Source organism: Mauremys reevesii, linkage group 1, assembly GCF_016161935.1.
Source record: "Mauremys reevesii isolate NIE-2019 linkage group 1, ASM1616193v1, whole genome shotgun sequence".
NCBI lineage: Eukaryota > Metazoa > Chordata > Testudines > Geoemydidae > Mauremys > Mauremys reevesii.
The window spans coordinates 35853018-35879917 of record NC_052623.1 but is presented as its reverse complement, the minus strand read 5'-3'; the positions used below and the strand labels follow the sequence as shown (position 1 = coordinate 35879917).

Genomic DNA, 26900 nt, shown 5'->3' with positions numbered 1-26900 from the left:
AGGGCAGAACTCCCTTACAATATAGTGGGAGTTCAAATCCCTTCTCCACATTAGGTGAGGGGAGCAATTGAACCTCGATGTCCCACATCCCAGCTGAATGTCCTAACTAGAGGGCTAAAGCTTAACAGGGAGGATACCCCTCTTGCCATTTTGTGAATCTGGCACTTGAAAATGCCCAGCAACAAAACGCATCTGGTCAAATGAAATGTTTTGTTAGGCCCCAAAATGGAGTTTTTCAATTCAACATTTTTTTTTCAGAATTTGCAAGTCTGATTGAACCTAAATCAAATTTTATTTTTGGTTTTTCAGAACTGACAGTGAAGTGAAAAAAAAATCAGTTATTTGCATAGGTCTAGTTACACTTGCTTAAAATATTTTAGCATCCTATCAACTGATATCAAAAGTCTAGGAAAAATGCAGTAATCCTTTGAGGGAAGTCTGGGACTTTAAGTGGAGTTCATGGCAAACATAAACATGCTGCTGAATTCAATGTCTACTGAAATGTTTTCGTAATAAATGCCTAGTAAAATAATCAGTAGGTGGGCTGGGGCGTGGTGGTGGTGGTGGTGGTGGTGGTGGGAGGCTATTCTGATCCAAAAAAACTAGTACACCTTTGAATAAGGGTGCTTTGATAGCAATGTGCCCTAGCCACTACGTTTGGATCTGGATTCACAGTTCCCCAAAGTTTGGGTTTAGATTCCTGGGTGTGGTTCAGAGCCACTTCTATTCTCAAGACAGCCATTTTAACCAGCAACAGAAAAAATATCAAGATAGACATCTATAGACAGTAAGAATATTAAACGCTCATCAAGGTTCTGAATGTGCTCAGTTCTTCATCATGCTGCAATATAAATTCTGTATCAAGGCTCCCTGAATATTGTGTCTCACGAGTGCTGCATTTAGTAGCAAACTGTTAATTTTGTGGTAGCCCAAGTGGAAAATGTGTCATAGAGAACAGTTATCACTGAATTAGATATTAATATGAACAACACAATCAGTACTAGAATTGTTAATTCAATAAACTCTGGTGGTTTTTGCATTTTTTCTCTCTCTCCATAGATCACAGAGATGTGCAGCAAACTGGAAATTTCACAAGTCAGGTGCTGCAGTCTGGTTGCCAAATTTACGGTCAGTGTGCTGCAAAAGCAATAGTTCTTCCTTTCTTCCTAGCTTCTAGGATAGGGCAAAGGGTTCCAATGACCCCTCCAATCAAACTGCCTAATGGTTGGTAACTTGCCCCTCGCCTCCTTCAGCGTGGTTTGAAAGGAAGAGGTGGAGGCATCCTTTAATTTATTATTTCTTTTCACCATGTGCTCCAAATATCATATTTTTATGATCAATTATTAAGTATTATTATTATTTATTGGCTGCTCTAGAGCACTTTTCACCAGTAGATCTCAAAGCACTTTACAAAGGAGGTCAGTACCGTTATCCTCATTTGTCCACATGGGAAAACTGAGTCACAGAGAGATGAAGTGAGTTACCCAGAAGACCAATAGCACAGCTTAATGGAGGTGAAGTTTTTAATGAGCCTCTCCCTCAACCTGCATGATCCAGTGACCTATGCAAGAGTTTGGTAGAGCAAAGGGACAGATTTTGGCAGGGCAAATTCTGCAGTGGGAGCTAATTCCCAGAGTTATCTCTGCAGCTGCAGACACACAGATTCTAATTTGAATATATTAAGAATAAATTCTAATTAATTACATTAAATTTAATAAATAAGCCTCAATGCTTGAATCTTAATCACATGATGTGGAGAAGGTTACAGGTGACGTGTTTTTTGGCTACTGTTGTCTGCTTCTCTGGGGTCAGCACAGTAGCCTCTGGATAACAAGCAATATAACACTGTACGCATGGTTTGGGATTTCGATCCTCTAAATCACAAGCTAACAAACACAACCTTGTTACTACATCTAGTCACACGTTTTTCTGTGCATCCTGTATCTTGTCAAAATCTTATCTCCCCTAAGCCCACTGTCAGGGAACCAATCTCACTCTCTAACACAATTAAGAAGGGAGAGGGGAAAATCATGAGAGAGAAAGTTGGCTAGAGCTGCTATTACAGACTTCACTCCCACTGGATCTTAAAACTCTGTGACAGGGACGTGCTGCTGCACCTTTCTACTGAGAGAGCTGCCACTCCCGCCACCGCTGCTGCTGCCGCTGTCAGTAAAATAACACCTCCTGAAAACCAGTGTGGTGTCATTGCTGGTTGCCAAAAGCTAATAATCATCTTGTGACAAACTCCTCTGAGGTAGGCTCCTGTTATAGCTGTTTCCTTCGATTTAGCTTAATTGAGGCAAGTACTTGTTTTCAACTCACGTTAATGGAATGTGGGTTTTTTTGTTTTGTTTTTTTTAAGACAGAGATGAGTTTTCGCAGATGTGTCTCTCTTTGCAGTGGGAAAGTTAGGGATGTGACTAATGCAGTTTTTTTGATTCATCGGGTACCAAATAACAAGGATCTGTATCCAACGGAAGCTGAATATGCATCCTGTTTACCAGGAGGCCTGGAGAATAGCCACAATCTAACGAACTGAGGCTAAATGCTAGTTCAGCTGTGTTGGCTCTGCTCAATTTTACTTACTTCAGTGTTTCCAGAGTGCACAGCTAAATAACAATGTAATAAATTCCGACTGTGCATTCCATTTGAAATGCTCAAAGTGCTTTACAAATATCAATGCAGTAAGTGTCAAAACCGAGACACCCAAAGTTAGACCACGCCTTTGAAAATGTGATGATTTCCCAAAGCCAGGCAGTGAGTAACCGTCAGAAACAGTAGTAGAACTCAGGTCTCCTCCTTCCTTAATAAGCAACTACAAGAAAAGAGATGTAGAAATAAGAACCTCAGCAGTCACAGCCCTTCTTACTAATAGAGAACAAAGCGTAACCACAGCATCTTATAATCAGAATCGAGGATACTGGAGTGCAGGATCGCAATCAGTGCAAAGTGATAAATGTTGTGTTTATAAATGGTGTCCATTGTGCTTCTGTTATTCCACTCAGAGCAATCTCCCATCAAGAAGCCAGGGCTGGCCGGGAAGTGGGGGGGCAAGTGGGGCAATTTGCCCCAGGCCCCCCATGAGAATATAGTATTCTATCGTACTGCAACTTTTTTTAATGGAAGGGGCCCCTGAAATTGCTTTGCCCTAGGACCCCTGAATCCTCTGGGCAGCCTTACATCAAGCAGCTGGAACGGAACATTAAACAGTGAACTGGCACCTAGATGCCACGGTGATGAGCACATTAACTACAGACGGATTAAATCAGAGAGCAGGCAGGCACAGTATCCGTGGCATTTAAAGATGATCAGTACAGTACAGTTCTTTCTCTTAGTGAGAGGAGGACTGCCATGGAAGACATGTGCTTAGGATGTTTTAAGTGCACCAAAATCCTTTGTGGAATATAGCAGTTTCCCTAAAGTTGTGTTATAAGTGTGATAGAGCAAAATTACACTATGGATAACATCCAAGGAGCAAAGCTATTAAAGTATTAATACAAAATACATTCTGTTAAAAACCTTCCTGGTAGCTACATATGCATGTGTATTCACACACATTGCCAAACGGAAATATTGAGCTGGAGAACCCACCTCTAGTTTGCATACTATAGTTTTAATTTCTTTTGAGCTTGTTCTACAGTAAGTAGAGACCTAGCCAGTCTTACCTTAAGATAATATCTTTTTATCTGGCCTGAGTTTTCTCTGTGGCCAGGACAAGGCAGAAGTACTTTCTAGTGCACTGCATTTCGGACCATGTTTGAGGGATTGTGAGTATTGTTATTTACATCTTCACACAGCACCATCTAGCTTCCTGCCAAGGACTGCAGAACTGCCAATTAACAGTACGTTTCTGGTTTGTGTTTTGGCTTAAGATGTAAGGTAGAGAATGGTTATACTTAAAATGAAAGAAAAATGCATAAGAAAGAGAGAAGGAAGGCAAGAAATAGAGTGGAAAGATGGAGGTGGCTGATTGGACAAACCAAATGGAGTGGAACCAAGGTACCAGAAAGTTGGTCTCTAGCCTTGAAAAGAGCAGTTCAGGTTAGAACTGCATGCTGGCTAGATGTCTGCCCAGGCAAGACTTTTGTAGGGGCTATCTGAGATGTCAAACTGGGCCTTATCATGGGAAGACTATGTTACTTGAATTTTATCACTGGAACTTAAATTAAAACCACTTTTTTAGGTTGAAAGCCTTCTATTTTTTCACAGTTATAAGTGACACTTAGTTTCTTTGTTCTTTTTCGCTTCTCAGTGCTTTCCTAAAATTACAATCCTCATCTCCCATGATACAACTCTAGCATGGCAATAGTTAATACTGTTGCTCTCCTGCTGAGCAGTAGCAGATGTTTGGGGCTGTGTGTGCTGGCTCCCCAGCGGAGGAGAAATCAGTGATGTACAGTCTGGGTATATTCTAAGTATAACTTGCTTTATTTACATATACACCATTCCTGGAATGGAGGCAGTTACAAACAACATGCATGTAACCCCTTTCAGGAATCTCAGACCAACACCAATGTCCAGTTCCCTGAGCAGCAACTCTGCTTCAAGAATTGACGCTTGTCAAAAATGAAGGCAGAGGGCAAAGTTTCGTGCTGCTTGCATAGCTCCTTCTACACAGAACACTGCATAACAAACAAGGACACACCATACGTCTTCCCAAGATTAAACATTTGCTCACACACTTAGATCTACATTACCATGATAAGTTGACCTAAGTTATGCTATTTCAGTTACATCAATAACGTAACTAAAGTCGATGTAGCTTAGGTCAACTTACTGCTGTGTCTACACCATGCTGTGTCGACGGGAGATGCTGTCCCACCGACTTACCTTACTCTTCTTGGGGACCTGAAGTACCAGAGTCAAAGGGAGAGCACTCTGCCATCAACTTAGTGGGTCTTCACCAGACCCTCTGCTAAATCAACACAGCTGCATCGATCACATGCCAATTTACCGATAAGCGTAGACATTGATAATGAACTATATTATATTATGGGTATTTATTTGATAATTGATCATTGATAATGCTTCTATCATCATATTGGTGCACATTCATAAGAATAACAAATAATGAGCACTAAATCTTTCCCCAAACTTCAAATAAACATCAATGTCTTTTACGCCCTAAGAAAAAGCAAGATTAAACAGATGCATCTTGTACCATGTCCTGCAAGTCACCAAACTCTGACCCCAAGAAGTCATACATTCCAGAGCAAAGGGCCCTCCACTAAAAACACTCTGCTGCCCTCTCCCAGGAATTCAGTCCTGAGGACAGCAGGAACATTCCAAACAAGCACAACTGTTGGAATGGGATGTAGGCAGTTTCTGGAAATAGCTGGTTCCCAGTCCATTCAGGTTAACATTGTTAAACAAACAAACAAACAAAAAAGATATACAGTCTGTGCTGTATCCTAACACTGCTTTAGATTTTGGCTTTCAGTGTAAGGTACATTGAAATCTAAATAATAGTCTGCCTGGAAACTTAAAAATCATCTTTCTTTTTTTTTCAGATAGGATACCACTTACGATAGGCTGACATTTCCCATAAATGAAGATTATCTTTTGAGTATCTGGGCTGCTAACACAGAGCAGTATATCATGTTTAACAATTAACATCAATATTTATAACACTTTTAAGTACGACAAGTTGAATCACATTAAGAAATAGCAAAAAAAGCCACAGTAGATTCATTATGAGAGATGAACAGCAGCAGCAGGTCATCTGCTTAAAATTCAGATTGCAGCCCTTTTGAAAGGAAATGCTGCTTTAACTAGCTTCTTGCTTTTAAACCAAAAGGCTCATGGTTCTTAAAATTTCATCCTGTTACTCTAGCCAGGCCAGTAAAATGTTCTTGTGGATTTTGGAAGGGGGGATATGGGGCACGGGAGACAATATGTTTATGTGATTCTTTCATTATTTTTCTATCTACTCTAACTGGTATTTCAAGTATTTAAGGATTGGGTTTTGAGTCCTTTCAAGACCTAAAAGTTTAGCTATAGCAGCTACCAATGAAAATATTGTAGAATGTGAAGAGTATTAGTTGCAAGAAGCTGGATTTAAATTAGTTGCAGCAGACTGGGTGCTTACAGTTAATATACAAATTTGCAAAACACTGATGAATCTCATGGTGGACAACTGACTCCTTGTCAAACTTTCTATGAGTTCAGCCAGCTTGAGATCAAACACATCTTCTTTATATGTATCTGTGTCTCGTGGTGATTTATTTTAAAATGCTTCACTTACACATACACACTATTACAAATATATTGCACATGGTAAGTACATTTCAATTTTTCTATGCATACAAACAATGACTTTATTACACCAGTTATATATGCACAAATCAAAAGCTGACAAGTGGAAACGATATGTATAAAAATGTGAAAGGAACTTGGCTTTATGATGAACACACATATGACTGTATTTGGCATTAAGTTAGAATGTGCATGTAACTAGAACTCTACCAGAAGCTGATATCCCCTACTTGAAAACCTGAAACAGCAGAGACCAGAAAAATAGCTAACTGTCATTATTCAGTGACTCCTGCAGAGAACCCTCATACAAACCCTGAGATAAATATGAGTATCCTAGGAGGAGTTCCTGAGAGCCCTTACTACCCAACAGGTCCTTACTCCTGTGAGAAGTCCTATTGACTTCAAGGGTTTTAGAAACATCATTGAAGGTTAGTCAAGATCATCATACTGTGATAGCAGCCGTAGATAGTATGTAGATGTAGACAGCTAGAATAAGATACATTAGACTGCATTAGATCAAACCGCCCACAAGGACTATACCTGATGCAGTGTCATTACTACAGCAACACACTGAATAAACCACTATCTAACTCAGGGGTAGGCAACCTATGGCACGTGTGCCGAAGGTGGCATGCAAGCTGATTTTCAGTGGCACTCACACTGCCCGGCTCCTGCTTACATTGACCTAACTTTGCAGTGTAGACCAGGCCTTACTTTTGGGCAGTGGCTGAGCTCAGGTCCTACAAGACCTGTTAGCAGGAACGTGGTGCATATCTTTATTTAATAGACCAAAAAAAAATGCATCCTAGTGCTTATAGTAGCTCAGATAGCTCTGTGCAATCAGCATCAGTACTGTGCCAAGGAAAAGACGCACACTTGAGGGACTCTCTGTGAAACCAGTAGAAAATAGGCCCTCTGACAGTTTATGGAATCAGATCTTTGTATCTGTGGCTGCAACAATCATTTGTAAATGTTAGATCAGGGGTAGGCAACCTATTGCACGCATGCTAAATGCAGCACACAAGCTGATTTTCAGTGGCACTGCCGGGTCCTAGCCACCGGTCCAGGGGGCTCTGCATTTTAATTTAATTTTAAATGAATCTTCTTAAACATTTTAAAAACATACATTACTTACATACAATTATATATTTATATATATAGAGAGAGAAAGAGAAAACATTAAAAAAAAAATAAATGTTATAACTGTGAAATTGAAAGAAAAAATGAATATGAATAACTGACAAACTCTGACACACTAACTGCTGAAATTACCCTCCTGATAAAGTAATCATCAATAAAAGAAGAAATCAAGAAAGAAGTCCATATTCATATATAGATATTATTTTTTTTTTTTTTCTTCAGATTTCATCTACATATTTTATTTTACATATATTATTATTTATGTTATTTTAATGTTTATTTAGATTAGATAGATAGATAGATAGATAGATAGAGATAGATAGATATAGAAAGAAAAAAAAAAAAAAAAAGTATCAAAAGTCAAAAAAGTCAATAAACAAAAAAAACAGAGAGAAATGGATTTTGATTTTTTAAATTTTTCTTTTTAAAACATTTTAATTCTCCCTATCTGAGTATCTATCTATTCTTGGAATAGCACAGCTCCTGGAAGGAATTTCAGACAGACCAGTACTATTATATGAATGAAAACAGGAGGTGTTGAAAATTACATGGTATAAAGCTACAACAATTTCTGTGACTTTTTAATTCATATATAGTTGCTTTTTCATTACCTACTGTGCTTACATAAATAAAAGGAATTGGAACTGGGGTTCAGTATTAAATACTTCTTCAGAGTCCTAACTTAAAAGGTGTCAGATTTAGCTTATACTTCCTGTTTTGACCAAACCAGTTGTGACTTGAAGGAGTACCATGAGACAGGCTTGTTGTGATGTTACACCTATTTATCGTCTCTCCTTTCACTCTGCCAATGGTTAGATAAATCCTCTGAATTTACAACTCATCTCGTTTCTTAGACTACAAGATAAAGGAAGCAGTAGAGCAGATTCAAGTGCTTTCTCATTTAAATATCAGTAAATCTGAGATATAGATAAATATATCTCATCTATGCATCAGGGCTGCATTAATTATGTTTTATTTATTATGTCTCACAGTATTATTAGATTTCTCTTTTTGTGCAAGCAACAAACAATTTGATTGTTTTTTTTTGGAAAAAACCAAATTAAAATAGTTAATAATACAGTGTTATACTGTGTGCTATGAAACGTAACTTTTGCATTCCTTGGCTTTATGCTTGATGATTATGATTTGAATATATTATTTTTTTTTATTTTTTTTTTAATTTTTTATTTTTAAATTAAAAAAAAAAAAAAAATAAAATAAATAGTAAAAAAATATCCATACACTTCAATGGGAAGAGAATTGTAAGAAAAAAATATAAAAATATATTCTTCTAAAATTCTGCTTTGCTGTTTTTCTCACAATTTTATTATAAGTCAGTCTATATTTACTGAAGAGACAGGTGGGTGAGAGAGTAAAAAGGTGAGAGGACTCTCTTTTGAGAAGAGTTGCTTTTGAGAGAGAAGAATGACTCTGTAAGAAGAGTCTCTCCTCTCTCGAGAAGCTGGTCCATATCAAGAAATTAAGATACCCACTAACCTATCTCTCTACCCACCTGGGGCCCTAAGATCCTGCAGAAACAATCCCTAGAACAATGGAAGATATTTATATTTTATTTTTTAAAACTTTAGTCCTCCATGTTGCAGAGAAAAGGCTCAAAATGTAAACCAAATGTACCCTAAAGGCCCATAAAAGTCAAATAAAAATAATTCATTTTTTTTAAAAAATGCATGAATTCTAAATCAATCTATTGATTTTGGGGGACTGATTTATGATCTTGGAATACTTACCTGATTTTGGAATTCTAATACTAGCAATAATAAATCACAGCAAATTAAGTTTCAGAACCAAGACAGGAACTCAATTTCCCCACCCTACTTATCAGTTCTCTTTCAGTATTGAAAAGTCGACTCCTGCCTCTGATTGGCCCATGATACCAGTCTCTATTGCCCACTTGTTAAATTTTCAAGCAAGCGCCTTCATATTGTCTCCCATGTTGCCCCTCATGCTTGAAAGGAGCTCCCCATGAACACCTACAAAGCTATTTCTGTTCTCCTTTAAATCTCTCTTTTTAAGTGATCACTACAAAAAAATTGCCAATGGTGTACTGGAACCACTGCCTATCATACTGACCAATATTGTCTCATTGTTTCTTTGTACTCATCCACCTATTGGTGTCTGTTGTATCTTGTATTATAATTAGATTGTAAGCTCTTTAGGGCTGGGACCATCCTTTTGTTGTGTTTTTTCAGCACCTAGCACAATGCGGTTTTGGTCCTTGACTAGGGCTCAGAGGTGCTACGTTAATACAAAAAAAGAAATAGTAAGATATTTGTTCCACAATCAAAACCTAATCCCTTTGGCCACAGTACATCACTCCCATATCACTAAGCTCCTCTGTTGCACCATTAAACCCGCTGAAAATTTTGGCTAATAATGTTTGTGTCCAGTCTTTTCAGCTGTCAGTCTCAAACCATTTTACAAAAGTGAGTTACTGGAAAGGCATTGCTATCCCCATGTTATGCTTATCCCAAACAAAGGGATTTGATTATGCTATTTGTTTGAGATCCTCTGTAGCCTAGTTAATAAAACATTGGGTATGTGTCATTTTAGATCAGGGTTTTGCTCATAGCTCTGCCACATACTTCCTATGTAACCTTTGACAAGTCACTCAAACTCTCTGTTCTTCGCCGATGTCAGGGGGATAACAGACCCGTGTACATTCCTTGGGACAAAGAAGTAACTTCGTTGGGGGGGTGGCGATACAGGAGTTCCTGGAGTTTCTTTTCATTTTGGAGCCAGTTTAGAACATGGCAATTAAAGTATTTTCTGTGACCATGCTTTTGATCTGTGGGCTTCAATGGCAGAGAATGGCATGTATTTTCTAATAATGACAATTGCTTAAACTTTTCATTATTCCCACCCTTTCATTCAGCAGTGTTTACATCTATGTACTTTTCAAGTGTTGTGGTGTGACGTGATTACCTCTCTAAAGGAATACAAGAAACATTAGAACCTGCTAACATTTAAAAATAGAGACTTTTTAAAGTCTTTTTAATCTCAAAAAGTACTTGGCTCAATTTCATCACAGTTTTCATGGTGTGTTCTAGCTGTCAATGAGATGTAGCCTTATACATTTTTTAGAATATTTATAAGAAGGGTTTTTTTTTCCATTACTGATTCATTAAAATCCAGCATAGGATGGAACCATGGTTACTATGGAGTTACTATATAAATCTACCACTTCTACATAGAAAGCCAAACAAACACACTTGCAGAATTCCAACTGGAACTCTGTTCTGATAGCTACAAAAATAGCTCTCTGCCATGTGAGTTAAATGAAGAACTCTGTTAAGTATTAGCTAGAGAAGGCCCCTTATTTTTATTTTTTTTTCTAAGCATCTGCCAAACAATAGAGGGCAACATACTCCCACACACACTGCTCTCACTGAAGGAAAGGATTTATCAGATGAACAAGTGAAGAAACTCCCACACAAATTATTAGTAATTCTATTTAAGAAATTGATATTCATGATAGAAGGATCAGACACTAGAAAAAACTGCTAATAACTTTGTTGAATCCCTTTTTTTTTCTTCTTCAAATTTAGCAGGGACATAAATTTTCAAAGAAATTTATCTATGTGGAAAATGTGAACAGTTAGTAACAAATCATTTTGAGCCTAGAGGAAGACACAGAAACATTAAGATAAGCTCAACAATTCAAGGTGAAACCTTAATGATCTGTAACTCATAAGATTTGGTTAATTTTCTTCACTCTTTGCAAAAGCTTTGCCTTTGACAGTAAATGTGGCAATTTTTACGCCAAATGCATTTTCCAAGCCAAAGTGAAAGGGCTGCTATTATGGAGTTTTAGAATGTAGCTAGTGAAACCTTAACTATAGAGCAGCTACTGCCTCTCCATACCAATAATGAAACCTTTTAACTATGACATCTATTCTTTGTATATTATATATTGTATATAAAGCAATCTTTCGAAAAGCCTTGAACCAGAACTGATTGCCAGATAACATAAGTGCACTATTTCCTTATTTGTACTATTCAAGCTGATGTGGAGTCAGCTAATGAAGTTGATTCCTAAAGCATTTTAATGTCCCTTACCGTCTGTAAAAATAGACTAGAGCTCCTTCTTGGAATTTGTACATTCAAATAAAATCTCTGCTAAAGAAAAGCCTGCGGACATTCTTATACACTGAGTGATGAGGTTAATACAATGTCGTGAAATTGGGACTTCTCTCCAAGAAAAACAGTCTAAAAGACAATTTCCCTCTACCCAAAACCAAAATAAATCGCTGAAACAAAATGTCATTTCAGTGCAGTTCTCAAGAACTCTAAGTCAAGAACAGCTGTGAAAATTGAAATGCAGGTGCTGAGTTCAAGAAAAACAAGAATTCTTTGGGGCTGGGGCTATGTTGTAGGGCTTGTCTATGTGGCCCTATAGTTCAGACTAAAAGGGTGTAAATTGCAATGCACAACAAAGTGCTTCACTGTAACTCCCCCATATAGATGCTGCTAGCGCAAACTAAAAGGTACCTAATTCACGTCGCCTACAGGACTATGTTAATGCAAACAAGGTACCTTTCAGTTTGCGCTAGCAGCAGCCACACTGGGGAGTTACTGTGCAGCACTTCAGTGTGCACTGCAATTCACACCCCCTTAGTCTGTCCTACAAGGCCATGTAGACAAGCACTTCAGTTCTTGGCTATGACACAGGTCCCCCGGGTGACCTTAGGCAAATCACGTGGGGCTAGATAATTAAATGTTCATCATCACCCACAACTGGAGCCAGATTTTAAGCAGAGCTTAGCCGTGCTTATGGCCACTTTTCCAAAGCGCAACACCCACCCTGCCCTTTTTTGAACATCTGGTGATTTATTTGATTGCTTAAATGGAAGCTGGGCAATTTTTGAACGTCTAGCCATTAATTCCTCTGTGCCTTAGTGTCCTAGCTGTAATTCCTTTCCCCTGCCCTTGTTGTGTCTTGTTCATTTAGTTTATCATCTCCAGGGAGCATGAGTTCTCCCTTATTATGTATTTATAGCACCTGACACAAGGGGACACCAATCCATAATTTAATACCAAAATATAAACAACAATATGGGATTCATTAGTAAACTAAAGTAGCATTAAGGGCTGTATTTGAAATTTAAAACAAACAGCTTGAAAACAGAGATTCTGCCAGGAAAACAATACATCTGTTCAAAAATCACACTAGGTATATTTAAAATTTAGATTACATCTTAAATTACCTTTATCCTCAATATCAATCAAGCTTCATACATGCTGGTAGTTGCCATCTTCTAATACACACATCACTATAAATATATGAGGATTTTGGGATAAGTACATTAGGATCGCCATACATGCCCAAAGATTAATCTGTGTTAGACCTCAGGGGAACTGCTATGGCCTGCCTCTAAGTCATGTATATGTGCTTGAATCTAGAATGGACTGTGGGCTGCTCCAGAACTCAATCACAAGCTTCGTTGGATATTAGATCTTACATAAAGTAACAGAGAACTAGCAACCATTATCTGGAACATCAGAAACACAGTAGGATGAATGATACAGTTGTCTGAAATCCACATCGATTACTCTGCAGCATTAAGACAGAATGAGATTTCAGTGACTAAATTGCTGCTCTTTCAGTGAGGGGGTAAAATTAACATAATTTAATCTTAAAACAAACAGTTAATATAATTAAATCCAAGAATCAAATTACTTCCTTAAACTTTTAAATCCTGGGGACACGGAAGGCCAGCAATGCCCATGCTCTATGGAAAGTTATTCAATCTGGTTTGGATTTCAGTATAGTCTATTTACACAGAATATATATTCACAATTCATATATCTTCAGCACATCTGCACCTTTTAATTTGCTTGCATGTCTGTGAAAAGCTCTTGCCAGTCTTGTAAAATATGACAGCCTGACATTTTCTTTAATTACAAATCCTGATGTGTTTAATAGCACAAAATTGGCCTCCAACTTGACAATTCTCTCTCTTAAAATCAATGGTTAGACTCTAGGGCACCAGCTTGGTCATCAAGATCAATATTAGAAAAAATATAGCTTGTCAAGACCTCTTGGCCTTTTATTGATTCAAATAGGGAACTGCTAGCAGATTGAATAATGATATTACAGCTCTGGCCCAACAAACAGAGTTCTATTTCATTGATTTCAGTATAGGGAGACAAATAACACAAGTATAGTCCAGTTACCCTAGACAAGATTGCAAAAGCTGGTTGAGAGTGTCCAAGGGAAAAGAAAAAGACCATGAAATTTTATTCATGTCTGGAAGATTATAAGATGCTCAGCATGAAAACTGCCAAATGAAGAATTGCACTTCCATTTCTTCCAAAAAACAATTTACACCTCATTTGCTAACCAGCGCAGAGAGAATGTATGTGTTGGTGGTTTTCTTTCCCACCCCTGAAACACCGTGAGTGTTTGTTTGTTAAACACACAGCTGCTTTAAAGGATCGCTTCTTTCCTGTGAAACCCAATCTATGCTGGGAAACCCTCCCTCCTCCTAAGGCTGAGGCACCAGGAATAGCTGTGGGAAGGGAAGTTCCTGGCAGCACAGCTTCAGTGAAGCCATACTTACAGGGAACTGGTGGAAGCAGGGCCTCCACACTAATGACTCTCTTAGGGTATTAGAGAGACAAGGTGGGTGAGGTAATATCTTTTATTGGAAAAAAAGTCTGTTGGTGAGAGAGACAAGCTTTTGAGCCACACAGAGCTCTTCTTTAGGTGTATGGCTCGAAAGCTTGTCTCTCTCACCAACAGAAGTTGGTCCATTAAAAGATATTACCTCGCCCACCTTGTCTCTCTCTAATATCCTTGGACTGACATGGCTACAACTACACTCTCTTAGGGCATGTCTACTCTGCAATTAAAAACCCGCAGCTGGCCTGTTCTAGCTGACTTGGACTCAGGCTGCAGGGCTCAGGGGTCAGTCTGGGGTCAGACCATAGCCCGAGCTCTGGGACCCTCCCACCTTGCAGGGTCCTAAAGCCAGGTTCCAGCCTGAGTTTCTAAGTCTAAACTACAAACAGCTCCACTGCCTGAGCTCCACAAGCCAGAGTAGCTGGCACAGACCAGCCATGGGTGTCTAATTGCAGTGTAAACATACCCCTAGGGGCAACATACGCTCTGCTTCTTCCACAAACACCACTTTTGTAATTGAAACTCTCTCCATCCTGGCCCCTTCTGTGGGTTTTGTGGTGGGACAGCCATCTGGCCCTGAGCATTAGTTTTATGCAGAGATATATAACAGGTTTTGCAGTTCAAGACATTGTCCAAAATTTTTGAATGATCGCAGAATTAGGGGATAAACCAACTGTACAGTAGGCATAAGGTATAAAATCAAATTAGCAAACTCTCCTACAAAGCCTCCTCATAGAACTGGAAATGTCAAGTACTGTCCAGACACTATAGGCTTAAGCAAATAAAGCCGTGTCACTTCAATCCATCCCTGGGAAATTTCAACTGCAACCTTTAGCTATTTGTAAATAACTAAAGGGTTTATGGAACCTGGGAAAGTTTGAGTTTTTCAATACTTTTAGGACTTGAAAAGGAGAGATTATTGTACTTTAAGCAGATCATATGCCCATTATACAAATTAAAAAGAAATTGGCTAATGCCAGGTAACAGTGGCTCATTAAAAAAAATATTGACTTTGTTCCCTGCGGAAAAAAATATATATACTCAAGCATCACTTTTTTCCCTGGCCTTGTTGCCCTAAATCTTTTCCTTCTTCCCTTTTGTACTGAGATGAATGGCACTTCAAGAGATTGGATGTCATAGTTCTGGGCAACTGCACCCCTAGTCCCACTCTGTGGTCCACCAAGGGCACCCATTTTAGGCTTCTGGCTCCCAGCCATCACCTCCTATCTCACTCCCTCCTGACTGGGGATTTTAAGGCTACACTGTTTAACACCTAGCACTGTGATAGTTCCAACAGGCCAGACTGCCTGAAAGGCCAGCACTTGTGCTGTGCTTTCTTTTTGAGGGCTCTGATCAGTGTATTGCCCACAGTTATAAGCTGCCACACAGCTCCATCCAAGCAACCATTTTTATTCTCAAGGTAAAATCACTACACAGAAAACACTGAACATTTAAAGAATCTAGCATGCCTACCAGAGGTCACAACCAACTCCAACCTAGTGCTCTGGTAGGTTTTAGTCCTGCAGAACCCACTGCTAGGTTTTTCCCTTGCTTATGATTTCATCTGTTTTAGCTCCAGAACCAGAACAAAGAGTGGTCATATTAGCCATTTCTTTATATAACTCAGGCCTTTCATCGTGGCCTTCTGTAACAAATGATCAGCAGACAATGACCCTCTCTTTAGGGCATAGCTCCAAAAGACTGGGTTTTTCCAATACCAGAGTTTGGGAATTTGCATTAATCTATCCCTAAGGATTCCCCAGGAAATCCACTTAACATTTATAATCTCAAAAGTCCATACTTGTCTGGCACATTTTCAGTACAGTCTTTTGAACTCCCAGGTTTTACATCCATCACATCTGCCCTCTAGAGAGGTTATATACAATCCCAGCCCACAATAATACATAAACTTAATACCCTAAGGTCTTTCAAGGATGTTGCAGGAATTGCCATGTGTGTCACACTGGATGTATTTTGTTAATATTTTGAGTTGATGAGCATGTGCAATGCTGTAATTTAGCAGTTATCATTGAGACTAGAAATATAAATTTTACTATAAAATACTGGAAAATTGTTGTATTTAGTGAGGAGATGTTGCAACACAGGAAAAAATTCTGTGGCAACAGAGATATGGAAAGGAGAGGAGAACAAGGCCCAGAAATTTCCTTGTCTTTTCCAAGAGACAAAATCCTTCAGGTTCGGTGATTGATTCTATTCAGTAGAGCTTGCTTTTTTAAAATAAATTCCCACCAATTCCTCACCATTGACATTGAAAGATTAAGGAGTATAAATCCAACTAATTAAATCTCCTCCCCTCCATTATTTCTTTAAGCAAACAGAAAACCGTTATGGGAGATGGCTTTCTCTTCTCTCTTCTCTCCTAGTGGCAAGTAAAATAGAGAGAGCAGCACAGGGTGGGGTGAGAAGGGAAGGAGAGAGCCTGGTAGCATCCTGCTCCTTCACTGCAACATTGTCAACTGAAGTCAGTGGAGTGAGATGATGGTGGGCCTCTCCAACCTCTAAGCAAGCTCCTCCCTCCCCTAGAATTACAGAGCAGGACTGAGATTGGAGAATTCCCACAGGTAGCCTTTACAGTCCTTTTAGGGGGAAGAATTAAGATAGCCCCAGAGCCTGAGTGCTGAAGTAGCCTCTGTGTGGAACTCGACCCTCTTCTCTAGAGTACCCTGTATTTAACAGCCCATGGAACTGCATGACTCTGATTATCCTGTGATGCCATTTTACTATGATGCTGATGAGATCTGGTAATATGTACTTGAAGTACAAATACACATTGTGTCATCTTTCCTGTACTCAGCTGTACTATTGGTGGCTGTTTTGACACTTTACTGTTTTATTTGTTCAATAAAACCAACACATTTACTAGAACTCAGAGCTTCCAAGACTCACTCCTTCACGAAGAGCAATTTGTATTTCTTTACTTAGTAAGCCAACTTTATGATATCTGATTTAACATAGCTTGTGCTTGTCTAATCAACTGCTTTGGTTAATGAAGTAGCAAATAACAATATGACTTTCCTTCTGCTCTTTAAACAAATACAAATTGTCATGCTCCCAGCTCCCAAATCTAGCAATTACGGCTCCTAGATGGACACAATAGTGTAGGATCAATTAGCACCTCTCTTGGTCCCTTCCCATCTCTTTGTTAGAGCTGACTGTACTCCTCAGGGCTTCATCTATCTCACTCTCCACTCTGTGGCCTCCATCACAATTTAAAAATGCATTATTTGTAGTGTGGAAGACTCCTAGAGGCCCCAGTCAGTGTTCAAGAAATGTGAACATGCGATGAAAGGCTGCCGACTCATATATTTTCCTTTATTCAAAATGGCCACCAATCTCCTATTACTGTCATTGAGGAAGAAGCCAGAAAGATAATTGCCATTTCCTTACAGCCTGTCTATATGGAAGTGAGATTGCCCTTCACAAAGTTGGCTACAATTGTTTTCAGTGAGATTGAAGCCAGGCCTATAGGCAAAATGGCTGCCACTGTATAGTTCAAGGGGGGCTGGACAGGACACAGGGACTGTGAGGAGTAGCAGAGACACTGTGAAAGGTGAATGGGGAGAAAGAATGGAAACTGGAGACATATTTAGGTATTGTAGGGGGAAAGGGTGCAGGGTGATATGGGGGAGCAGGAGGGAGGCAAAGGACAGTGATGGGAGTGGGAGCTAGAAAGGACAGAATGAGAGCTTCCCCAGCTGGGGGTGAGCAGTGGGTAAGGGAAGTCGTCTCCGAGCAACCAGTGTTGCCAACTCTCACAAACTGATCACAAATCATGGGATTTTGGCATCAGCTGGAAGAGCTGTTGTGATGATGAGAGAAGCTCCTCCAATCCCATGATTTTCAGAGCTGGGCAGAGCTCTGAGTGAGAACCTGGGGGCTGAGGACACAGACTTGCCCTGCCACTGAGTCCTGCCTTCAGACATGTACCTTAACGGAGAGATGCCAGCGGGAGGTAGAGAAGTGTTGCTGCTCTATCAAGACAGTAGCAAAAAATGGATGGCAGTTCCCCTATGATTGGGGCGGCTCTAAGAATTTGGCTGCCCCAAGCAGGGCGGCATGCCGCAGGGGGCGCGCTGCCAGTCCTGCGGCTGCGAGAGACCTCTTGCAGACGCGCCTGCGGAGGGTGTGCTGGGAGGGCGGCAGGCGGCTCCAGCGGACCTTCCGCAGTCATGCCTGTGGGAGGTCCACCCGAGCCGCGGGACCAGCGAACCCTCCGCAGTCGTGCCGGAGCCGCCTGCCGCCCTGCTGGCAAAATGCCGCCCCAAGCGCGCGCTTGGCGTGCTGGGGTCTGGAGCCGGCCCTGCCTATGATAGGGGTGAGGAGAAGAAATATGGACCATCTGAGCAGCCCGGGAGAGTTGTGCATGTCTGTGGACATTAAAGGTTGATTTTTCAACCTGAAATTTTCACACACATTGAAAGTGGAAAAGAGGGGAGTTTAAAAAGATTAAAATTTATGGTTTCTTGGGGTAATCTCTTGATTTTGAGGGGTTCTGAGTCATGATTTTTGATCTCTTGAGGTTGGCAATACTATGCTAGGCACTGTACAATCAAATACAATGCAGACAGTCCCTGCACCAGAAATCTCAGTCTGGGATTTTGACAAGACAATGGATAAAATGCTTCTAAGACCCAGTTCCCTCCTCCTCTCTGCTTTTAGACCCTATGGACAAGGCACTAAACACCCCATTCTGCTCCTGGCTCAACAATGCTCCAAAATTCATCCCTCTCTTCTTAATTCTCACTGCCCCTCCTCCCTACTCTGCATTTTTCTAAGAGGCTCTCATGTGCATTTTGATTCATTTCTCAGATTTACCTCCATCTTCTATGATTTGTCTCTGATATTTGCTCCCAGTTAACTTGCCTGTTCCTCAGGACCAATTATTTCTTTTTTAACCCAGGTGTCTGCATCTAATTCCTCTTTATGTTGCTTTCTTCTCCAGCGCTCTTCAATATAAATTTCCCTTAATCTCATCCTTAAAATGTTCCAGATTTCCTTTCCCTCTAGTGCTATTCACCTACGGGTGACAGAAGACAGCAAATTAGTCATGGATTTGCAATGAGATGTTTCAGAAATGAAGATTTCAACTCAGTATCAGAGAAATATAGACACGATGAAGGGAGTTCTGAAAAGAGCAACAAAAGTGATTAAGGATTGAAGGGACAGTCTCGGGAAGAAAACTTTTTGAAAATGTTTTAAGTCTAATTCACTGGAATAAGACTGACTTTATTACTCTGGACCTACACAAATGTAAATGAGCAGAGAATGAGGTCTGCTAAATGATAACTATGGGGTTAGGGATGTGATAATCATCTAAAAATACTCAAAAAGCATACATACTCAAGGGATAATTACGGTAAGTTATTTAGTGTTATACAAGATAGTATAAAATGGGAGTAATAGGATGAAATTAAGAAAAGCAACATGTCGTTGAATATTATAGAACAAATCTTCCCAAGTACGAACTCTATTACATTATGGAATAATCAGTCTTCAGTGGGAAGTAAAGGAAGATCTGTCCCTTGAGATATTTAAAACTTTGCTAGACACAGCTCTACAATATAAAGAATTTTCCTACAGTGACAGGTCAGTCAGTTAAATGGCCTACTAGTAAAATATCCAACAGTTTGGTCGAGCAAAACAAGCATGGAACTTTGACTTTGTCTACACTAGGAAAATGGGGTAGTTAACGCGTTGACAGGTTTTTTAATTTCCACTTAGCATCTCTTGTTGACAAAGGCAGTGATTTTAAAAACATTTTAGCCAGTCAAGATCAACCTTAGAACTCCACAACCAGCTAACACGTCTTTAAACACTATTGTCTTTGTCTACAGTAGGTGCTAATTGGGGTTTAAAATAGTTAATTAACATATATTAGCTAATAAGGTTGCTTAACATACCTCATTTTCCTAGTCTAGAAAAGGGGTCAGATTCTCCACTGACTTACACCACATATTATTTACACCTACACAAAAGACCACCAGTCTGATTTGATGGTGTATTACAACCAGTTCTCAAGATTTTGCACTAGGAATGCAGTTCTGAATCAGTCTCCTAAATTCTAATGCTACTGATATGTGCAGCTTTTCCCCAGGGCTCACTTCCATCAGCTAACACATGTCAAAATACAACTTGCCCTGTCTATACTACAGTTTTAAAACATATCTGTTAAAACATTTTAGGTAACAAATTTTAAAAACACACCATTTACTCTAGGCCTCTATTTATTTCAGTTTCCTCATGTCAAAAATAGAGAACACCTATGTCAGATGTTTCCTTTCCTTTCCATGTCCAGCATCATTTTACCTGCCACATTGCATCTTAGTAGCTACTTCTTACCACCATTCCCTTGCAAAGTCTTGGAGAGGGAAAAAGCATTGAGTAGATCTTGAAAGACAAAGAATGGGTTCAATAGGAGATCTTTAATAAATGATGATTATGCCGGTCTGCATTACTTAAAATCTGTTCCTAACGTCCCAATTGACAAACTGGGGGTCAAAATTAGGGTTGTGCGAAATTCAAAAGGTTTATTTTAGGGTATTTCAAATAAAAATATTGGGTGTTAAATTCTGGATTTTACACCTCCTCACATTTTGCTATGTGAAATGTCAACAAAATGTATAATTCTTCTCATAATATCACAGCAAATATGACCTTCCATAGATTTCAGTAGAAATGCATACTCCCTGGAAAATGGATGTTTTGCATTTGTCATCAATATTTTGTCCCCCCTCTAGTTTGAATGAAGACTGCTCCATAATACTAGGGTAGAGACGATGTTTAAAGGATAGTAATTGCCTTAACATTAACAATAGCATTTATGCTGTTTGCACAATCACAGCCCAATTCAGAACATATGTATTGCCATTTATTTCCATTCTCTCTTCTCACCTGCCTTTTTCTTAGTATGAATTAATCATTAGAACAGATGGGAGAAGATTATCAGTAAAAGGCGTTGTTAGCCTCAGTGTAAATCCACTATACTCAGTCAAAATGCATTGCTTAGCCACCTGTTCATATTTTACGCTCAAAACAACCCTTTCTTGCCTTAGGAAAGCATCTTGTTAGAACTGCTAAGTAAATTATTTTAAAGATTAGCCAAAGAGAAGAGTTTGGAGACTGTTTACCTGTTCTTGGACAAACATATTTTCAGTTCAATCATTAATTAATTACCAGTTTAATGCTCCAGTGACATTGTTCTTTTGTCTGCAGAGATATAGACTTCACATATATACACATAATAAACTAAAGAAAACAACAGTATGTTATATTATTTTACATCTTGTGCTGGGGGAACAGGGTACAATATCATTCAGGTAAACTAAAAATATTTTAATGGAACTTTTTAAAACACTTCAAAGTCAATTTGGTAATGATCAAAGTGAGAGATTTGATGGACCTGGAGCCTCAAATGACAAAAATCCTGAGTAGCATGTTTCATTACAAAGTATAATATATCCACTGGCCCCACTGTCATGGGCTCTACTATCTGAAATTACACTGGTGTATATTTTGAGCCAAAAACATACAATGAGGAAGTCAATTATTTCACAGTAGACTAAACAACAATGGGGACAATTTGTTACCGTCAAAGTGAAGAGCTCTATTAATAGGTTAAATGGCTAGTTGTTTTAGTTAGTACAGTAATAGACATACCTCCACTGTGATGTAATGCAGAGTAATCCCAACTAAGTGTTTCAAAAGGCTTCTTTGCAGATTCATAGATTTTAAGGCAAGAAGGGACTATTAGATCGTCTTATCTGACCACCTGTATAACTCAAGTCACATACTTTTATCCAGTTATTCCCAGCATGACACCAATAATTTGTGTATCACTAAAATATATCTTCCTGAAAGGCATCCACTGTCAAGCTAAAGACTTCAAGAGATGAACAATCCACCATCCACCACCTCCCTTGGTAGTTTGTTCCAATGACTAATCAGCCTCACTGTTAACAATTTGTTCCCTATTTCTAATTTGAATTTGTACGACTTCAATTTCCAGCCATTGGTTCTTATTATGCCTTCCTCCGCTAAATTAAACAGCCCTTTAGTACCCAGTATTTTCTTCCTGTGAAGGTACTATTCTAAGAGGAGTTGAGAAATTTACTTGGTTAAGTTGCACCAAGAGTTTTCTAATACACGGTAAATATGTTTTAATGATAATATAATCTTCCACAAAATGCTTATGAGTATCAAACAATTACTTACAGCTACTGAATCAACTAATTACGCATAATCATTTGGCTCATTTGCTTATATATTAGTGATAGTGTTTTCAGCAGGAGTATAAAAAGAAAAGACATTTTGTCTGTTTGTTTATTTTAACCATTCAGGTATTCATCTCTGCAGTGCAATACTGGTGAGGGAGAGCACACACATTAAAATGAAAAAGTCAGAGAGAGACAAAAAAAATTGCAGAGTTTGCAATCACCTTTAACACAATATTTTAAAGCTCAAAAGGTGTTGATGAACTGAAACTGGTCTAGTAAATAGGCATCCACACCACAAAATCTTGTATTTGGCACCATTTGGGGCAGCATTAGCAGGGGAACCATAGGCCAATTTATGTGCTAAAGTAGGGTGTTGCTTAAGTGTTTTGCTGGATCAGGGCGTTAAAGCCATGAACATGTTTTGAGTTAAATGTGTAACATAACTAATTTTATTTCAAATGCCAGTTTTCACATAGAAAAGGACCAAACCATATTAATATTGAAAAGGGATACAATCAATTTTAAAAACATCACACACCTGTCTGGGAAAACAAAGTTACCTCCTATTGTTTTCAAGTCACATCTAACATTTTCTATAGCTGAAATAAGTTAGTAAAAAATTATCGATTTAAAAAAATGTTTCTTTTCGGCATTTGACAACACTTTGTGTATTGTCTGTGACTACTTGATTTATAGTTGCATTTCCTGTCTTGTACACTAGCATGGAGACATCACTGTCATACACTGCTCCAAGGAGGGGAGAGCTAGGGCATGAGGGAGAGAGTAAGTATATCAGATACCTGAATCATTAGAAGTTAATGTTTTTTCTAAAAAAAAGCTAAATTAACAGTGTCCCATTAAGTGTGTTGAATCATGTAAGGCTGCTACTACATTTTCTCTGTTGTAATGTTCAAAGTTTTCCTAGCAGGTTTGTGAGCTCTGACTGTAGCTAATAATATGCCAGTAGCTTTCAGTCTACACTTGATGGGAATGCATGAAATTACCTGCTATAATGTGTGCTCTCATGTGTATCTGGATGCTGAGATGTGTCAAAAGCACTGATTTGTGGTTATCATGCACACTGATTTATGATCATCAGTTTCTAATAAGCAGAGGTCACACCTCTTTCTATCTTCCTTAAAAAGCATTTGCCTACCCTACTTAGGGAAAGTTTTATTCAAAGAGTTGCCTGAGTGATATAAGAAGTTCCAAAAAGCTACAGGTATCTGCCTTAGTGGATGTTTCAGCAAATTGCTTTCCTGATAAAGCTTAGTTAGGATTTATCAGCTTTGATGAAGAGGTTGATTTTGAAAGGCGCACAAGCGAGTTTAGGGGCATTTTTGTTTATTAGTAATTGCTTTGAAAAACTAATTTGGAATATATTTACAGGATTTATCTCTGAATTGTAGAGAACTCCAGTGTACCACAATGCCCCAAAGACATGTGCCTGGGAATCAACGTGAGTATGATTGTTCATGAAATAAAGTTATCCAACAAGGCAAATGAGGCCTATTAAGTTAACATATAACTTCAGGAGACACGCCAATGAAACACTGGATGTTGGAAAACGAGGCTGGGTGGAGGAAGGATCAGATTTGAATTTTATTTTGCAAAGCCATACTCAGATTTTTTTAAAACCAAACCCAAGGTACATCAGATCGACGTTTCATGTTATCTGAACCTTTAGGATTCAGAGGGGAGAAGGGGAAAAGGAAGAGATCTGCATGGATAAGGGAAATAATAATTCTACTGAAGATACAGGGTCAGCAGACTCTCAGTCTGAAATACTGGCGTGGTCTTAATGATCTAAAATCAATATAGTCACTTGCTAGGTGGAGAACAACTGGATTTTTATGTTTAAAGGAACAAGGGGATACTGTGATTTCTGAGTTGGCCAGATAGTGCCACAACCTATCATTTCCAATGGAAATTATGGCTTGTAGCTATGGTGGAAATATTGACTATGAATGAACCCTTCAATAACAGGCAATATTCCCATTACAGAGTAGTTGTGTCCTGTGTCTTTCAGGCAGAGATTGGCATTGCTGCAATATGAATGCATAATCATCACTAAGAAATGTTTCTTTGCAGTCTCAGTGCAGCCCAGATACTCTCTATGTATACTGGATAACCACACCATGCACAAAAAATAGTATTTATAATTTATGAGGCGCTAATGAAGAATAATCTAAGTGGAAAGACAGCAGCATAGAGATAAATGATTAGGAGTCAGGAAGTCCTGAGTTCTAACTTTGTTCCTTCCGTGATCTGTGTGCCCTTGAGAAAGTTACTTCCACCTCCTCAGCTATAAAATGAGGCTAATACTTCCTCACTGAGGGATTGTGAAGATTAATCTTTGCATAGTGCCTTGAATATATAAAGTATTATGCAAGTGTGAAGTATCATTATTATCTAATCCAAACACATCTGTAATTTAAAGTAGCCATAGAATATTTATCTTTATTTTGCTGCTTCACTGTAGCAAACCATAAACCAGGTTTATCACCACATGCCCTGTGGTGAATTCAAAGATCAAAAAAGAGCATTTCCAGTAATGATAAGCCAATACCCTTCCTCCTCCCCCAAAAATACTACTTGGCACAGTCTCCGGTTGCATTCTACAAGGGAGATTTCTTCAGTTATACCAGTATAATTATACCGGCATAGTCACACCACTATTTACTTCCCAATGTGGACTTTCTGGAATAAGAGTGGCATTTTTTAGCTTAGCTTAAACTGCTTCCAAAGCAATATGAACTAAATGAGAAAAAAAAGGCACTTTTATACTCTTATCCACATGGGGAGTTATATCAGTATAACTATAGCACTTTAAATTCATACCCTACCTTACATCAGTTGAACTTCTCCATGTAGACAAGCTTTTAGCGTGACTTGATTTTTTGGATAATTTTTCAAGTATTGTAAAATCCTACGTGGTTATTTTTAGCAATACTGGGATTTTTTGGCTTTTGGGAATTTTAATGTGTTTACTACTTGTTAAATACCCGCACTGTGCTCTGAGCCATACAAGACAATTTAAACTTGTTCCTGATCATTTATGGGCTGTTTTAGGGGTCAGTTCTTGAAGATTAGAGTTTATGATCAATTGGCTACCCTACAACTGTAAACACTAACTGGAGTAGTTCACCTTGTGGAATGCATACTGTACTGTAAATCTCCTCCCATTGCAATAGGCATTTTCATGGTCTTTATTAAGCACTTCTGTTTCACTTAACAAGTTGCTTATAACATTGTTTTTTGTGTTGAGGAAAGGTGGCTTCCACTATCTGGCCATCTTTGTCACAGACACATCCTTAGTGTATACCAGAAGCAATATATCCCAAGCCTTTTGTAGTTAGGGGACTTTGAATTAAACTCAAAGGCCTACCTTTAAATGAAATAAAACAATGGTATATGGCAGGGTAAAGAGTTATTGATTATAAAATTTAGATGACTAAGGATGCTTTCATTACACTTTGGTAAAGATTTTTTTTTTACCTGACTCTGCACACATTGAAATTGATCATCTTATTTAAAGAGCTTGAAGGCTTGAATTCAAGCAGGATCCCACAAGCAAAAATGTTGCTGATGTGCACAAATGAGTATTGACTATTAGGGGTTATATAATTCTGTTGTCTAGATAATGTGAAAGCTCAATGTTGGCATAGAGAAATATTTATAACCTAGTAATGCTCCCTGGAATTGTATTTCATATTTAAAAATCAGGCAGTTTGGTATACGCCCAATCCAGCAGCCATATTTCCTCATGCTTACAGATTAGAAGGTATACATTCATGACAGGGCTGGATTGAGAGACCCCAAACTGGCCGTGGCTGTGACTATCAGAAGTGATTTTTGTTTTGGAGGAAGAAAGCCAATGGTTTCAAGCACCAGCATCCCTGCTAGTCAGATAATGAACGTACCAAAATGAGCTGCATGAGTAGCTGTTAAGCTGGTCCTTGGGCCAGAGAAAGAGTATTTGGCAAAAGCAACTGATGAAGCAATTGCAATCTCACCCTTTTCCCCTTAAATTTGCTGGTCTTCTGCTTTGAAGTCTTTGGGATTTAGGTGTTGTTCATCACTCACAACACTGCAACACACACATGGGAATAGCCACCTTACAATAATACAATGATTTGTTCTCAAATGGTTCAGAAACACACAGCAGTGACAGTGGACACTCAATAAAATGCACAAAATCTCTTTGTGATGCTGTGTATAGCAAAGATGGCCATTTATATCACTGTTATTACCATTGTTACACTTTGTGCAAGATTTATGGAAATTGTGTATCATGTAAAGTGTCAATGGAAAAGTTACAATCTATCATGTATGGTTATCCAGGTGTCATCTCTACATCTGAAGTTATGACAATTGGCTATGTATTTGTATCTGTGTTGTATTTCTGGGTGACATCCATTAGATGAATTTACCTTGAGGCTAGACAGCTGTGTGTTGATGGCCCATTAAGGACATTTCACTCTAACAATGGGCCGTAGAAGAAACTCATCCCACCCAGCAGGTCTTCCTGCCTATGCTTTAGGCACCAAAGGGCCAATGGTCACCCCCATGAGTCAGCAAGCCATGTAAGGACATGTGATGTGCTCATGTGACCCTGGACTCCCTCT

General features: G+C 38.8%; 1 protein-coding gene and 1 long non-coding RNA gene across 3 annotated transcripts in view; one reads left to right on the top strand and one right to left on the bottom strand.

Annotated features, from left to right (window-relative positions):
• Window positions 1–26900, bottom strand: part of CNTN5 (contactin 5) — a 965708-nt gene that overhangs the window by 690486 nt on the left and 248322 nt on the right. The gene's annotated exons all lie outside the window — the stretch shown is intronic.
• LOC120370694 lies at window positions 1093–23723 on the top strand. The gene is made up of 3 exons (XR_005583889.1): window positions 1093–1128; window positions 22994–23055; window positions 23662–23723. It is a non-coding gene; the product is annotated as an uncharacterized LOC120370694 (long non-coding RNA).